We start from the raw sequence: 18,637 nt of genomic DNA, 5'->3' as shown, positions 1-18,637 counted from the left end.
CACAAATGCACTGTGGGTAAATGCCCCGGGTATTATCTATTGCCACCAGAGAACAAATATGCCTCATACAAAGGACTCTTTCATCCCTGTGGACTTCTAGGGCGACCTGGCACTGCAGTTATGAGAAGATGCCAGTGGGGATATAAAGAGGAGGAGAAAGTGTTTCGGAGGTTTATGGGGTGGAGTCAGTGTGAAAGTTCTAAAGCAGCTAGTCAAGGATCATTTGCGCAGTGGCAAGTGGGCCAAGAGACCATAGACTTAGAAGCATTTCCACGTGAGCCACTGTCAGTGAAGAAACCTATTTATCCTATTAGGAGAACAATAAATAGCTAGCCTTGAGAAAGTACATGCAGTCGCGAAACACAAATAGCAAACTATAGCTCCACATTTATCTTACAGGAACTTGCACACCATAACACCATATATTCTTACCAATCTACTTTTCAACATCAAAGCCAAGTCTTTCGATGCAGAATAATAAATGGATGAACCAAATCAGTGAAAGATTTCTGGGGGAGCGCAGAGATATAAGTTTCACATCTTTGTAGTTTTGTATAAACCAGAAACCACTAAGTAACGTCACCCTTGTGGAGAGACAGTGTCCAGTGAGAGAGCACCGCAGTAAGACACATTGAGATACAGCTGTGTCATACAAATAAGCCAGGGAACCTTGCAAGATTGTACTGCACAGAGAGTACAGTCAGAGTGAGTACATGTTTGACATTCTGCAGTCGGGACTACAGAGTCAGACCTCCAAGCATTGGGAAAGCACAAAGGGGAACGTTAAGCACTTGTACTCTTGTGGAAGGAGGAGTTCAATGGGAATGAGAGCAGCATGCTGCATCGTAGGACACCGAGACCAGTCCTCAAACAGCCAACACACAAAATAGAGACTGCGGGTACAATACCCTACAAGGAAATAGAAGAGCCCAGAGAGTTAGATGCTACGCCTAAGGGAAGTAGAGGTTGGTCCCTATGCATCAAAAGGTTAATAGTGATAGTTTCGAAAGTAAAACTTTCGAAATACAAAAGTTGTGACACAAAAGCATCGAGAAAAAAAGTTTTGAATGCTTTTTTGTTTTTGTTTTTTAATGGGGGGTTTCATCCAATCCCCCGTTTTCTTTTTTTTTTTAACTTTTTTTACACGAAACTAAAATAAAACCCATAAAATCAAAAAATAAATCTATTCAAAACTTTTTTTTTTCAATGCTTTGTAGTCAGAACTTTTGCATGTCGAAACTATTCATTCGAAAGTATGACTGGATACCCATCAAAAAGCGCAAACGACAACTTTAAGATATCCTTTGGAGAAGGGGTGACACCAGAGAATGAGAGAGGGTAACCAAGATACAGAGACATGGAGATGTCACAAACCCGCAGTCAACACTGACCCAATCCTTGCACATTTTGGTTTCATTATTAAATATTTGAGGTTTTCATTTTATGTTAGAACATTCTTTGGCACACTTCATTACATGCAGGGGTCAAAGTAGATGGGAGCTAAAGGGTATGACGTTCCTAAGACATTTCCCATAATTCCATTACTTTTTTCTTTCCAGACCTGCATTCCTGTGCCGGTGGGCAAAGGTACCTTTTATTTTGTACGAGGACTTGTACTTGTGTTTTGGAGGTGATATGCTTGTGTCATAGCTCACTGATCTATCCCGCAGAGACACTCGTGCTACACTGCATTTCAATTCCATGCTTGGGCATTTTTTAATAACATTTCCAAACCACCACAAAAAAACAGCACCGCAGTGCTCAGCGTTTAACTTCTGCAATGAAAAATGATGAATTTTATGGGCCCGATTCATGGAATATTTGCCCGGTTCAAAGTGAATTTGCCCTGCTGAAAAGTGACTTTGCACTGCTGACACAAATCCTGATTCATGGAACCGTGCAAAGTGTATTTTAGCCGTGCAAAGTCCGGGCAAAGTCATTTTGTACTGCAGAAATGACTATGCGCTGACTTTGCCCGGACTTTGCATGACAAACACACACTTTGCACAATTCCATGGATCAGGGTTTGTGTCGGCAGTGCAAAGTCACTTTTCACTGGGAAATTATTCCATGAATCAGGCCCTATATCTCTACAGGCAGAGCTTTGGTAGCAGTATGGTGTATGGCATGTCCCTTGAGAGATGTCAATGGAGTGGTGATTAGAAAGGAGAGTGGTGCATACAACTTTAAGTTGTTGTGAACAATGACTCAAAGAAATGCTGTTTTTAGGAGGTATTTTCTTTTAAGGAGTTTTGTATGTTAAATCATTTTTATTAAGATTTTGAAGTAAAATACATTTTTGGCCAGACCAAGCACTTGTGAACTTCCTTCGAGGTTCAGGTGAGTTTGGCCTCACAGGTTACACAATGCACGCATGATCAGTCTTGCAGGCGCAGGCAGGTGAAGTGGGGTGTTATGATAGTTGATAGAAAGATACAAAATTGAACTTAGAGGGATTCTTATCAACACATATCCCAGTGAAGAGGGGGGCGAGACAGGGATGCATGGTTGCTCCCTTCTTGTTTAACTTCTATTTAGCTGACTTTGGACAGGAGGTGGAGACCACAGCACTGGGCAGTGCCAAGTTAGGCACAAATGTAATAAAGTGGCTCATGTATGCTGATGACATCGTCCTACTGGACAAGACACCAGTGGGCCTTCAAAGGCTATTAAACGCCTTGGACAATACATGAAAGACAACGACCTAAAGGTTAACCCGGATAAATGAAAAATTGTATTTTTGGAAAGAAAGGTGGCAGAGAAGGCAAATATTGCTGAACAGTGGGGGGCAAACGAATACCTGTGATAGAGGAGGTCATTTACTTGGGCTACACTCTGTATGCTACACCTAGAGCTTGTACGCTATGGTCAGAGATGGGACAAAAGTGCATCCAATTAACGGGCCAATTGCAAAAATGATTAAGCAATACTGTAGGTTTTCCCTCCTATCCGCCATCCGTTTCTATCGAGCAAAGATCATCCCTGTCCTCTTATATGGCTTAGAGGAAAAACCACTGGCGTGGTCAATGGATTGGCAGGCAATAGAAGCCAAGATCTGGAAAAAAGCTTTATGTCTCCCAAACAGCTTACCAATGGCCAGCCTGCGGTTCAAGTTGGGCCACTCCTCAATTAGGGTGCAAGCTGATTGGAAACTTCTATCTCTTTTCAACTTGATAATCAATCCTAGACGTAATACACTTTATGAAGATTTAAATGTCCATGTACTGTATGACCTAAAGAAAGTATCCCTATAATTCCTCGCCAGATGCAACAGCGACATAGGTACTCTAACCACAAACCCCATGAAGATCAAGAGGGAGCTACTAATAACGGACTGGATAAAGACAATTGACCACACACGATCCTCAATAGTGGCACCCTCTCTTTCCCCAACGGACAAGAGACTCAGTTCCTTAGCAAACTATCTGATGAAATTCCCGGATGCTAAAGGGAGGCAAAACTTTCTTAGACTCCGTTTGGGTTTGATTCGCACTGGATCTGTCCTTGCTCGATGGGGCTGGGGGCAAAGGAGTAATCATCTATGTTCAAAATGTCGGGATCCAAAAGACCTGTCATTGGAGCATTTACTAAGATTTTGTGAAGGCACATGGGAGGTGCGAAAGAAACATCTGGAACGTTTTGTTTGCTCAAGTGATTGGCTGTCATCAGAAGGCTTCTGGGTGAGAATGACTTCGGGTCATGAAACGGCATTGACTATAAACATGGTTAGAGTCCTACATCAGTTAGATTTGACTGGAAATCAAAAAGTTCATTTACTCATCTAGACTGAAGCAGTGAAGTTAAGAAATTTGGAGAAACATGTTTTTCTTTTAATGAGCTTTTATAAAATTTGTAAATTTTATTCTTTTTGAAAGTTTTCTTTTGTATTTGTGAAAAAAAAACAGTTTTGGTTTATACCACAATAAAATTTAATTTTTTTTAAAAAAATGTTGGAGGCAGGAGTTTACAGTAAATGGCTCTAAAGGAGTGTTAACACACATGCCATTGTTTTTTAACTACTATGGAACAGAGACACCGAGTGACGGCACATATGTGTCATTTGTTTTCAGTTACTGCGAGGGAGAAGAAAATCCCAAAGTTGGTCAGAGGCAGGATATTACATTAAGTAGCTATAACTTAGTGTGCATCAAACAAGGCCTCTTATCTTGGCTAAGGAAGCTAAGGTTTTGGCGAATTCTCTTGTGGTTATGGCACAATTCTGCTGCCAATATGTGATTTGGTTCTACTGGGGCGCTCTGGGAGGTGGAGGTTCATGCAGGTTTACTTCGAATTTGGGCAACATGCTCTATATCTTGATTTGCACACAGATCAGTAGTCTACAATCTCAAGTTCAGTACCTTGTGCCATTGTCAATTGGGTCACACAATCTCATAGTACTCTTACTTCAGTGGTGGATATGCAGACATCATATCAGTATATCTCTCCAATTTAAAATCATTAATCTTTAACTTGCAAAACGTTGTAATATTCACAGTGTAAAAAAAGAAAACTCTTTCCAATTATGGACACACTTAAAAAAATATATATTCATGTACTAATGCAGACTCGCTCCCTCGCTTCTACATTTCAGTCATTTCAGTGATAGAGCTCAAGCCCCTCTTTTTGGAGGCATGGCTCCTGAATAACACCAAGCTCTGCACCTCCGCCATTCCCCATCTAACCTTAAACTTGGCAATGTGCCCCGTCCTCCCCAACCTCTGTTGCAAGCTTTAGCCGCCCGCTCCCTTGCGATCTGCTTGCCTTGTTGTGTACTTCCCACTATGACTTCTAAAGAGCTCCATTGCTTTCTGAATATAGGTCTATGCTCAATAAATACCATAATAATAAAATAATAACAATGCTGACAATAAGCATATTAATAATAATAAAATCATTATTGTAGATATGCGTTTAAACTCAGTTAACCAAACCATCCTATTGCACAATGGGCCTCATTACAATTTTGCCAGTGAGGAATTAACGTGCCGGGATACAGGCATATTTCCACACCGGCAAAAGTACACAATTGCCGGTGGGGTGGTCAAATTACTTCCAGCTCTAAAGCAGGGGGTAATTCCACCATCCTACCGGCAAAATATTACAGGTATTAATGGCGCCAGTATTACTGGTGCCGGTAATACTGTAAAATCCCCCATGGAGTTCTATGGGACTTCATGGAAGGGGGATTTACCACCCTTACCGGCACTCATAATCCAGCAGTAATTCCGCGAGACTGAGTGCTGGTAACAGTATTACCATTTGCCACTATCCTGGCAGATTTACCATCGTAATGAGGCCCAATGTTTTGAAGATGACTGACAGTAGTGTAAAAACAACTCAATCTTTTTGTTTATTCAATAGCTATCCTAACACCTCCAAAAAATTGATATTCTTTATTCTATGAATTATGAACACACATTTTGGAAGATTCCCTGTAGTTTGAAGCCCCCTCCGCCTCAGTTCCTCCTTCCTGATCACTTTTTTTCCACATCAAGACAGACTTTTCATTCTGAAAACAAGAAAAGAGAACCAATGGCAACCAACATCCAGGAAATTGTCAATGCTCTTTGTCATGCACTGTTCCTTGACTCAAAGGTTAATTTGAATTGCTGCTTAAAGCATCTTGCGACTTAGGAAATATGCCCATTCCCTATTAATATTTCCTTATCGGGATGCTGGGAAATAAATTCTGCAGAAGAAAATACCTGCCCTTCATAGGGCTGGAAAACACTTTGGAACAAGTCAGGAATCAGACCATTCTTAAGCTATCCCTGATATCAAGGCAGGCCATTTGCAACTTCTCTGAGCCACAAGGGCTAGTTATATTCTGCAGTGTGCACAATCTACTTAGGAAGATGGGTTGAAGCTGAGCATCAGTTCTATATGTCTGAGATATCTCTGGAGCAGAGGACAGTAACAGTGTAAGGGGGGCTGTTTGACTAGACTTGGCATTTAGACGCATGTGAGCGATGATCATCCTATTTCACAAGTTGGTGCAGGTGTGACAGTGTGACAAGTGAGAGTGAGGAGGCTGTCTCCTAATAAACCACATTGCAAAGTGCACAGAAATGTAATGGTCAGGCTTACAACTCTGATGCCCATACCATAGAGTGGCATCCTCTTGCATGGGAGAAACCTGGCGCGATGAAGAAGGCCCCAGTGCTGGACATCTGACAGAGCTCAATGCTGAAGGCAATTCCAAAAGCAGACTTCTCTAGTGCACCAAAGAATGCGCATGTCTTACATTTCTGTGTCAGGAGGCAGTTGCACAAGGGTTGTCCTTAGGTTATTTACAGAAAGCTTAGATGATGTCCTCGTAAACAGCAAGAGCAAGGCCAGGGACCAATAATTTAAAACTATAGGTAAATGGGTAGCACCACAGCAGCAGCAGGAATTGTACACAGGCTGCATTATGGGATTCCCCCTCCTACCCAGCCACACCATGGCCTAGTACAAATTATATAGTGTGAAACTCTTTTCCATGTTGGGACCTACAAAATCTGTTCCAACAGACTGACAAGCTCATTTTTGGGGAGCTGCAGACACTTATGTCCTGCATCATCTTTACCCAAAGAGAAGTGTCACAAAAAAGGGTTTGCCTAATCCCATGAGTCCTCTTAGAGGTTCCTGTTGTCTTGTGAAGGTGCGCTGAGGTGGGGGTGTGGTGGGGTGTTAAGGGAAACTAATTGTCCTTGACCACACCAGCTGCACCTCCTCAGAGGTATTCTTCCTTTCCTCCCCTTCCCCCAGAAGCTCACTGTCTCTAGAGCTCTGGTTCTCTCTAGGCTAGACTACTGCAACAGCCTCATTCTATCATTCTAAATCTACCTGCCTCTACTCTCCGCCCTCTGCAACTCATCCAAAACAAGACTGCAAGACTTGTCCTTGGGCTCAAGCCCAAGGATCGTATCTCTCCAGGACTGGAATCTCAGCACTGGCTCCCAGTGGCGACGAGGATTATGTTCAGAGCCCTCTGCATTGTCCATAAGGCCTTCTGAGGCCTGGGGCTTCAATACCTTCAACTCTCTCTTCCTAAATATCTTCCTTCTCGTGCTCTTTGCTTATCCGCCTCCAACTCCCTCAGGGTCAGTCGCTTCTCCAAGCAACGAGTTGGTGGTAGTTCTCTTTGTTTGGCTGGGGCTTCCCTCTGGAACAGCTCCCTGCTTCTCTGAACTTGAGGATAACCATCTCCGGTTGCGGAAGCACCTCACGACCTTTCTCTTTACTTCTGCTTTCTCTCCTCCTCTATCCTGCTGATCACCTGACTAAAACTGAAACTGCACTGGTTACCTGGCTACCCTCTGATCTCCGGCCCAGGTCCCCTCCCCACCAGTTGCACACCTGCACTGCCCCCCTGGAAACCCCTGCACTCAGGGGCTTTTTCTGTATCTCTTCAACACCCCATCAGCACTTGGCATCTAATGTCTGCACTTACCCTTGCACTTGCCACCAGTTGGCCTCACTTTTTATTTATTTATTGTTTTATCTATTTTTACTGTTATCCTATGTACTGCACTGCCCCCTCTCCTCTCCCCTCTCCCCCCACACATGCCCCCCTCCCACGTCCCCTGCACTTGCTCGATCTCAATGTCACCTGGCCTAGTGAGATCGCTGTCTTCCCGCTGTTCCCCCTCCCTTGCAGCATCGTGCTTTGAAACACTTGTGTAAAGGCGCATTATGAATGCCATATCATATCATATCATAACATATCATATCATATCATATGATTGATCTATGTGTTGAGCATGAACAACATGATGGCTGAGACCATGAATGAATTCCTCAGAGAAGTGGGGAGTTGGTGAAACACTAAACACCTACTTGGACAGGATACATCACAGCCATCAAGCAGCACGGATTATCATACCAGCAGACCCCAAAGCCTTTTTGAGCATGTGCGTCAACCATTCCCAAAACATCGGCAGTTAAAAGTTGTTTGAATCATCAACTTGACTTGATTGCATTGAGCAGCTTTAGTAATTATGGAGGTTCTAACATTTGGAAGCTGATCAGGAAGGTGAAATGTTTGAGAGGAAGTGCTAGAAGCTATTGCAGAAGCTCCATTGCCTTTCCCAGGACTTAAGGATCAGTGCACCCATGACTTACATATCATAAACCGTGTGAGAATAATGTCCAAGCAATATAGAGTACTGGAAAAGGCGGGGACAAAATCTTCTAGATTATCAGCCTGCAACCTCTGGTTTTCCAGATGTTTTGCACTACAACCCCCTTTAGCCCTATACAGTATAACAATAGTAAAGCATTGTGGGAGCTGTTGTGCAAAACATCAGGAGATGTGAAGGTTGCAGACACATGTGCTACATTGAGAGGGATACAATGTTGTCCCAGGGTAATGTAGATGATTTAAAACCGTTTACAAGAGCCCAGTGGTACTTTTCCTAAGGCTGTTGCCACATAACTTTGTTTCTGTGTAGATTATAAATAGGGTTTCCTGTTTTAGGAGGTTATTTCTGCTTACTTCCTGGGGTGTTTTTCCAGTGTTTTCACACATATTCTGAATCTGTGTTTATCAGTGTTTTCCTGTGTGCCCCCTTAAAGAAATCACAGATAACTGTTTAGTTACGATAATAATAGATAGCGAAATTGACTATTTCCATTGCCTGTGTTGTACCTAGTAAGCACTGCCATTGATTGAAATAGCCTGCACTTACTATGATAGACACAGATAGTAAAACTACCTAATTCCATGATTTATTCTGTTAGTCGCTGCCATTGATTCTTAAGCTGCTGCTCCCTAGAAACGTTCAGAATCATCTCTGTGATACCACTTCTGATAATCCACTGCACACCACTGATTCGCTGATGCCCACCACTGAAATGTATTGACCCATTGCAACCATATTAAGAAATTGCTGCCCCCTGGCCTGAAATGTTTGTTGCATTCTCATCTAATTGCCACTTTTCTAACATGTATGATGCTTATTTGTAACATGCTTATTGGCCACCCTCCGAAAACTGCTACATATGTTGTGTTGATTGCTGCCCACTCGTATGCTTCCCATTTATAACATGCTTATTGCCCACCCTCCGAAAACTGCTACATATGTTGTTTGATTGCTGCCCACTTGTATGCTGCCCATGTCTAATACATATGCTATGGACCTTTGTTGCACCCATCCACCTCTCATATCTGTGGCCCACTTAGATAAGATTGCTGCCTTAAGATCTGCAGCCTGTCTGTGTAAAGATTGCTGCCCAGCCAGCCCTTCTAAAAACACAACTCAAAGTTACTGACTCTAGCCTTCTCAACCCCCTCAGGGGCACTCTCCCTGAAACATGTTTCACACACTCCCAGACTCCCATAACGTACCACCTACACCATTCCTCCCGGCACTAACCATTATTAGCACCTGCCCACACAGCTCCTAAACTGAACGGATCCACCACCACACCCTATCTACTCCACAGCACCCAACCAACTCTCACCCCATTCCGCTTCACCTGAGAAACCAAAGGCTAGGCTCCCGATCCACCCTCCTTTCGGCAAAACCAAAAACACACCAAGCTAACCCCCACCTCCACTTGACAGCACCGACACCTAGCCCTTTGCCAATAACCTCTAGCAAAACTGTCACTCCTGCAAGCATCCCAACAAAATCCAAACTAGAGAACAACCAGAAAACAGAACTCCAATGTGCGCTCATCAATGCACGCTCCCTACCAGTGCATGCCATAGAGATTCACAACCTCATTACTGATCTCAACTTAGACATTTTAGCCATCACCGAGACTTGGCTACACAAAGCCTCTAGCCCAGCCATCTGCCAAACCTAACCACGAGGCTACATCATCCTTCACCAAGACAGAACCTCTAGTAAAGGGGGAGGGGTTGCCCTAATCCTCAGGGAGACCCTAAATACCAGGCAACTAAAAACCCCTGAGGCTGACAACTTTGACATGCTCTCAGTAAAAATATCACCCACGCCAAATGACACCATAACACTACACACCGTGTACCGCCCTCCAGGCCCAACTCACGACTTCCAATCACACCTCATCCATATCCTAGGAGACAACCTCAAAACTAACACAAGAGCCATATTCCTAAGTGACCTCAACCTGGGCTTCAAAGACCCTAAAGACAAGAAAGGCAAAGCCCTCACTAAAGCAATCCAAGACCTAGGCTTCACGCAACTAATCAACGACCCGACCCACACCAAATGTTTTATATTAGACTGGGTCGCAGACCACAACTGTGCGGTTGACATTAGCTCTAACACCCCACACCCATGGACCGACCACCATCTACTGCACTTCTTCATTCCCTCAAAATCAGGAGGGAACCCCAACCCACCTTCGCCAGCCACACTAGTTAGATCTAAGAAACTACTCAAAGTAAAAAAGAATCTTCCCTCTTCTCGAAGCCTCAGCGCTCGCCCATCCTACATCTAACAACCCTACAGAACTAATTGAAATCTACAACACCATTCTCAAAGAGGTACTAAACGCTGTAGCCACACTAGAAATGAAAAAAGCCAAGCATATACTTCATGCCAACTCATGGTTCACACAAGAAACCCCAAGATGCCCAAACCACCAAAAGAGCAACACTCACCTCATGGCAAACTAACCCTTCCACTACAACAAGAGACACCTACCTTGCAGTTGTCAAACAATACAAGCTGGCCATCTCTAAAGCCAAAGCTGCTACCTACAACTCCAGAATTGAGAAAGCAAACTCTCAATCCAAATAGCTTTTCGCCATCTACAACGAGCTGACAATCCCCCCAAACTCAACACAACCCATCGAGAAAAACGAAACTTGGTGTAACAACATCCAGCACACCATGTTAAACAAAATCAAAACACTTCAGATCAAAATTAAGTCCCAATTTGACAAACTGTCTAAAGCCACACCTCTTACATCAAAGCCCCCGGCTACCTCACCAGCCCCAGACACCCCATATGGCACAAACAAACCTACACCTTTTGCATTCAGAGAAGTTACCATCCCTGAAGTCCTCACGATTATGAAGCGCACCAAACCATCACCATGTAAAGGAGATACATGCCCAGCTAATTTAGTCAAAGATTGTGTGACAGCCCTGGCCCCTTTTATTAGTACCTTTATCAATGTCTCCTTCACCAACAGCACTGTCCCACTTGCCCTTAAGGAAGCATGGGTGCGACCACTACTAAAAAAGCCCACCCCCGATGATGATTCCCCTAACAACTACCATCCAATCACCACTGTGCCGTTCCTGCTGAGGATTCTTGACAAGGCCTCCTACCTACAGATCCAGTCATACCTGGAAACCCATAACCTTCTAGGTAAAAGACAATCTGGATTCCGCCCATGTCATGGCACTGAATCAGCCCTACTAGACCTTAAGAATCAACTACTCGAAGCCATGGACAAAGGCAAAACTTCAATCCTATTACTTTTGGATCTATCGGCAGCCTTTGACCTGGTTGACCACAAGATCCTGTGCAAACATCTCACTGACACTGTCCACTTCTCACAAAAAATCACCTCCTTCCTGGAAGGCCGAGCCATGAGGGTCTTCTCAGACCAGGCCTCAGCCTCGCCATCCCCCATTGAATGCAGAGTACCACAAGGATCATGTACCTCCCCCAGTCTCTATAACCTATTCACCCTTCCCCTGTTCAGCGACTTAGAAGAATTTGGCATAGCTTTTACTAACTATGCCAACGACACACAGATTCTCCTCCCTCTAACAGGAAACTATGAACAAGACCTCAACACCCTCCAGAAGGCATATGCACACATCCAGGCTTGGATGTCAGCCAATGGTCTCTGCTTAAATGGGGAAAAGACAGAAATCCTACTGGCCCAAAAGAATCCCTAAAAAAACTAAACGATAAATACAGTTCCTTCAGAATTGAGAACTCAACCATCACAGCCTCCACTGCAGTAAAAACTCTCTGGGTATATCTCGACTTCACCTTATCAATGGACAGACAAGCCAGTGCTATCGCATCATCCGCTGCACTTATAACAAAAATCATTAATGCAGTAAATGAATCACCAAATAACTGCCCTGACATTGCTAGAGCCACAATTGGTGCAAAACTCAACTATTCTAACATCCTACTTTGCACATCTGCAAATAACATTAACAGACTACAAATAGCACAAAACAGCGGCCTTAGAGTCGCCCTAAGCATCCCTAGGAGAGAGTACATCTCCCAGGCAAGAAAAGACGCCCACTGGCTCCCTATCAAAGATCACATAACTTTCAAAGCCCTCACAATCACACACAAATGCCTCGCACAGACAGCCCCTGCATACCTAGCAGAAAGAATTCACCAGGCCCCGGCCCTCAAACCAAAACATGACCAATACGCTCACTTACCCTCAATCCCAGCTTTCAACAGTGCTAAAGCGTGCAGCACCAGCTTTTAAGTCTTAGCCCCAAAAGCCTGGAATGCTCTCCCACTCAGCCTAAGAAAGGAACAATCCCTGACAATATTCAGAAAGGTGCTAAAAACAAAGCTATTTAATTAAAGTATTTGCCAAATGTACTGCCCCTAATACTGTTCTGCTGTGCTCTGCTGTAACCTTGGAACTCCATCAGCACTGTCATGTCTAACCTGGATATAACCTGTAATTAACTGCTATAACTTGCTTTACTATGTATTAAGTGAATATCCTGTAACAGCGCCACAATGCCTTTGGGCCGCTGGGTGCATTATAAATCTAAATAAATAAATAAATAAGTAAATAAATAAATAAATAAGTGTAAACCCCAAATAGTCTTTTATTGTTTCATTGCATGCATTAAATCAACAAACAGTGACCAATGCCAGTCGACAATGCATTTCAGACCCAACTGGTCCTCAAGCAGGGCATGATTTTATATAGCAATCAAAATCAGCAAAGAGCATGTGTGTAAAAATAATCCAGGACGCAGACATTCTTACTCTTTCTTTTATCTGAGAGATTCACTTCAGCATTGGCTCCAGCCAAATATATAGATGTTATACTCTTCTTCCCAGCATGTAGTCCCCTCTAAGGAGTTGCTCATAGGAACGGGAATCATTGTCCCCTTAGTGGGAGTCACTCCCAGTGAGGTCCCACTTGCCCATACCCCTAGGCAGGGTATCACAGAGCAGGCTCACCCCCCTAGTCTCAAAGGGGGGGGCTCCCCTTTGGGGAGAAGAGATGAATACGCTTGATTTGTCACTGCGGTCACAACGATGTATCGGGGTGCTGAACAATGCATAGAAAATAACATCATAAAAAGACTTCCAGCCAAGTGTACGTGGAGAACAATGATGCTCAGGGCCCAAAAACTGTGTGTGTCATATTGTAGGGTAGGGCAGCAGAAGGTATGTCACTGGTTGTAGACTGTCAAGTCATGAACGGAAGCATGTATCAGTCAGTGGAAGTTCTATGGGATCAGAATATGTGGAGAAAACCCAGCTACTCAAACTCGAAATTCCCCAGGCACACTATCAGCAATACACTATATGCTCACTGAATAAACTCAATGCAACTCAACAAACACGGCAAAATTGTTAACTATCAGCTAGCTCGGTTGGAAGCAGGGTGAATGTGGCGCTGGAAACAACCGGTCTTGGTTTTGTTTTTAAATTAATTTTAAGGTACTCCTCCAAATGCCAGGCCTCCTCTTCCCTGTGCAGGATCTGTGGTAATCACCCAACTGTTGGGAAGCAGAGACACGCAGAAGGTCCATGACTTCCCAGGGAGCAGTGGTGCATTAAGCAATAGACTGTCCCGGATTGCTTGCTGGAGTGTGCTGGCTGGCCGATCTCATGCTCCTGGGGACTTCTTCTGGTGTCAGTATCTCTCTCTTGTAGTCACCTACCTCGGCCTCCAACCCTGCTCACTCCCCCTCCCGACTCTCCTCTGTCTGACAAGTATCCCCACTAACCCATGTCACACTCTCCGAAATAAAAAAACACAATACACCAGAGTTGGGTGAAGGCTGCTAAAAACTATGTACATTTGTGAACAAATAGAAAAGACTAAGGGCCTCATTACGACCCTGGCGGAATGGGTTAACGGGTGCTGCAAATGGATGCAGACACGTTAAACCCATTCCACCTGATTATGAGGTCCCCTTGCGGGACCCGGTAAACGCCTGGTCGTAATCGGCCCGTTGTTAGCTTCCTGCACCCATTCCCATTGAGCCCTATTGGGGCTCGAATGGGAATGGGGAAGGTCTGGCCCCGGGTTCCCTGAGGGAGGAATTACCAGGCCCTCCAAACTCGGAATGGCCTGGTAATTCTCCATTCAGGGAACCCGGACCCGGTTTTGGTGGCAGCCATGCCGCCAATAGCGGCATGGCTACCGCCAAAGCCGTAATGAGGCCCAACATATTTTAGTAGTTTTCAACACCACGGGCCTCATTACGAGTCCGGCGGTAACCGAGGCGGTAAAACCGCCTGGTTACCGCTGGACTCGTATTACCATTCCGCCTCCGTGATTCCCGGAATTACCGGGGCATTACAACCCCGGTTTCCCGGGAATCACGGAGGCGGAATGGTGTTAATCCCCATTCCCATTGAGTCCTATGGGACTCAATGGGAATGGGGATCATGGAAACACCGGCAGCATCTCGTAATGCTGCAGGTGTTTCCTCGTACGCCTGCAGGCGGTGTTAAACCCGCCAGCTCGGACCAGGCAGGAACATCACCTCGCGCCTGCAGGAGTCGGGATCAGGCGGTCCGGAAACAATGGTGGCGGCGGGATTACCGCCACCGTTATTTCCGGACTGCCTGATTTGTAATGAGGCCCCACAACTCCTGCATTAACTCATAAGAACCACATTTTGTGTGTGCACTTGAAAAGACCAGAGGGTCTTTTTCCCACTGCAGGATAAAGGGTGAGCCTTATTGTTGGCTCGGGCTGACCTTTCTGTCTTGACAGTGACAAGCTTGTTATTTGAATTAGTATCTGCCAACATCCTCCTTCCTGGGAAATACACCCTCTCACATTAAGATCGGCCTGCACGAGGAGCGCGGGGGAGCAAGAATACCACCGACCTCCATCTTGTGTGCTTTTCGTGGGTACCAAGAATCCCAACGTGTACTGTAGGCATAGCTTCCCAGTCATCGGGGGAAATCACCTTCATTAATAAGCACACTGTAATTAGATCAACGGGTTTCTGTGTAGTCCGGAATATTGTCCCCTTGTATGGCTGACGTGCACCTGCCCGACAAATAAGACTTGCAGTAACGTGGTATCCCATCGCCTTCAATGCACACACACATTGTTCATTGGGAGATGGAAGGCAGGAAAATGGCTGCTGGTGTTGCCATGGTGCAGTTGCATATAGAATGAAATGACTAGAGTAGATCTACAGAATTTACCTTTATTTGATTTTGAACTTACATTGGCCATTGACCCAAACAGTGACAGGTGAATAAGAGTCTATTTTCGGGGTTGTACAGTTCATTTAAATTTTTAAAAGGATGCCGCTGGCAGTGTGACTCCCCCACCATCCCTCTCAATTACTTAATTGTCACTTGGCACTTGTAATTAACATTGGATCCCTGTGAACCCGTAATTCCAGTACCGTCCCCTAGCCGAGTTATTCTGAGCAATCAACTTGGAATTTATCAGGCGATGACAAGGGTGAGGAGGGCATCCATCACCCCTGCATGCCTGGTTCAAGGGTATCCCTCACCACTAGTCTTCCAGGCTTAATACATCATTAGGTCTTGCATTTCTAGCATGACGCCTGGGATGGTGTCCCTTCTTCCCATTTCAGTGACAACTCCCTGCACATCCATGGACAGAACCCAAAATTAACTAAGCCATTCCTAATCCAACGAACTAAATCGGATGTGACAGCAGCGAGGGAGCTGCGTGTGGGTGCTGCACCGCTGCCACCCAGCAGCTCTGGCAACGTGGTGGGAACCCAGCAACAGTCACTGAGTCAAACAAGCACAAGCCAAAGACAAAGCCTGCATAGAGTGCCAGAACCATGCACAACGCGATGCGACTTTCTTCTAATGCATTGACGAAGATGAAGGTCAATGCAGGTGATTTCCTGACACAGGGACCAGAGAGGCAATGCGCAAATGCTTCCGTTGTGGCAGTTGCAGTCACTTGGCCAATGAAAGAACATGCCCAGCCACTGTAAAGGTGTTCAAGAATGCAACAAATTGGCCCATTTTGCATTAATGTGTAACCCCAGGCGCCCAAACACAGGAACAATCCGATTCTGTGGAGCTGGCAGGATAGCCCAGAGACAACACATTTGTCTAGGATGCAAGACAATGCAGAGCGGCACCATTTCAAATCCTGCTCCCGCACGATTAATTAATTTATTCTATAAAATACCCGGTGTTTTTCGGAGTCCCCAAGGAAGAAAATAGCAATCCTGGGGGGCTATTTTGGGAATTTAGCAAAAACCGGAAACTGTAATTATATAATACAGAATGCTGGTCTCAAGGAAGGCAACCATTGATGTCCTCATGCCGATACAATCATCAGACGGTTGGTGTTAGTACTGTTAATACTCTTCTTTATCCCTAAGTACTCAACATGTATAGTGACAGAATGGCCTAAAATATAGCACACTGGTAGTTGGAAGGCATGCCCTCTTTGTTCGCAGATGCCCCACTACCTTTGGTAGGATGTTGTACAAGTTGTTCTTTTTTTGAGTGGACACTATGCAAAAAATCTACCAAAACGCACAGCAGGCACATATAGATATTTGGTTAAAGAAACGCACTAAGAAGGCGGGTAGAGGAGATCAAGCCAAGATGTGATCATTCTGGAATAAGAAGAACCTAAGATGCCCAACAAACTCCAAGCCCTTCTGGCAGGGCTTTACGTGGTGGGGCGGGGCCAGCTGGTGCCGAGCCCTGGCAGGCTGCGAAATCTCATTTTGAGGTGGGGCCCTGTCGGGGCTCACTAGTCTCCCCTGGCAGCACCACCACTACATGACAAGATTTTTTTTCTAAAGCCTGAAGGTCTCGCTTGTGTGTGAGAGCTTCAGGCTTCAGAAAAAAATGCTTTTCATCCATAATGGTGGTGCCACACCTGTGAGGCATCCCTTCAAGCAAGAGAGAAATGTGAGATCGCTGGAAGCAGAGGCCTTGTTTTATAAATACTATAGCTGTCGCCCATTAGCACAATTTTTAATCTATTTGGAAAAAGGCCTCTGCTTCCAGTAGCCTTACCCTTTCACCCTTAATGGTGACGCTTCCCCACCCCAGCTGGCAAGGGGCAGCACCACCATTGAGGCTGAATAGACGAGACACTGTCCCCTGCCAGGCAAGCCTATAGAAAACGAATGCAGAGGTCAGCGCCCTCTCCCCCATTGGGAGAGGGTCTGATCTCTACAAAAGACTGTATGTAGCCAATTGAGACAGGGCTCGTCAAGGGGGAATGGCCTAACAGGCCAGCAGGCGACAACCCACCATTTGGCCACGCCCCCTTGATGAGCCCCGGCTCATTTAGCAGTGCCACTTAAGACACTGCCTTCTGGTCACAACTGGAAATTACAGGACGTTCGTGTCATGGCACAAATCTAAACCATTTTTAAACCACTCAATTTTAAACATTTATTCAAGAAAGAAAAGTAGCTGGCGTGTGAGCCATCTGGTTTCAAAGATGTCCTTGGTGAAATTCCTGTTGATAAAGCCCATTACAACAGAAAATAAAACAGATGCATCCAAACTGGGGAGAGACCTGTGCAGTGCCTTTTAATCTGGAGAGAGGCACTTTAGAGATATGTGAACTGAGCAATAGAAGAGTATTATTATTATTTTTATGGTATTTATTGAACGTGGGCCTAGCTTCAAGAAGCAACATATCACTTAACAGAGGCATACAACAATACAGATACACAACAGAGCGCTTTACAGCGGCATACAACAGTACAGATGCATTACAGAGCGCTTCTCAGAGGTAACAACAGGAAAGATATAAAGTGTGCGTAGGTTACAGAGGGGCACAGAGGAGAGGTACAGCTGTACAGGGAACGGGGGTGACAGTGGCAGACAGCGCCTAGCGAGTCACGTGGTGTGGTGGGCTAGGTGTCTAGGAGGAGAGACTCCTTGAAGAGGTGGGTCTTGAGTCCTTTTCTGAATATTAGGAGGGTGGGGGCAAGTCTGATGCTGAAGGGAAGGGGGCTGCATTGTCTTGGGGCTTAGTCGGAGAAGTCTTGTTTTCTGGTCCTTTCCTTTTTGAAGTAGTGCATTTGAAGTCTGCATGTGTCCTGGCTTCTGGTGGTGTGCTGTCCACCGAAGAAGCTGAATTTCTCCACCAGGTAGCTGGGTGACTTGAGGGAGACTGTCTTATAGATGATGCAGCAAGACGTGGAGGTAATCTATGGGCCTCATTACAAGTCAGGCGGAATGGGTAAACGGGGTCCGCTAATGGGTGCCGACCCGTTATTCCCATTCCACCTGATTACGAGGTCCCCTTGCGGGACCCGGTAAGGACGCCTGGTAAAACCAGGCGTCCTTACCGGGTCCCGCGAGGGGACCAGGGAGCAAACAACAGGCTGGTCGTAATCGGCCCATTATTAGCTCCCTCTCACATTCCCATTGAGCCCTATGGGGGCTTGAATGGGAATGGGGAAGGTCCGGGATTGGGTTCCCTGAGGGAGGAATTACCGGGCCCTCAGAACTCGGATGGCCCAGTTATTCCCAATTCAGGGAACCCGGACCC

At 45.3% G+C, this 18,637-nt stretch overlaps 1 protein-coding gene across 2 annotated transcripts in view; it reads left to right on the top strand.

The window, feature by feature from the left end:
* ABCC3 (ATP binding cassette subfamily C member 3) overlaps positions 1-18,637 on the top strand; it is an 804,906-nt gene that overhangs the window by 317,175 nt on the left and 469,094 nt on the right. The window lies entirely within an intron of this gene.

Source organism: Ambystoma mexicanum, chromosome 3q, assembly GCF_040938575.1.
Source record: "Ambystoma mexicanum isolate Mex_15411 chromosome 3q, UKY_AmexF1_1, whole genome shotgun sequence".
Classification (NCBI taxonomy): Eukaryota; Metazoa; Chordata; class Amphibia; order Caudata; family Ambystomatidae; genus Ambystoma; species Ambystoma mexicanum.
Note: the sequence above shows the minus strand (reverse complement) of the source record. Positions and strands in the feature narration are given on the sequence as shown.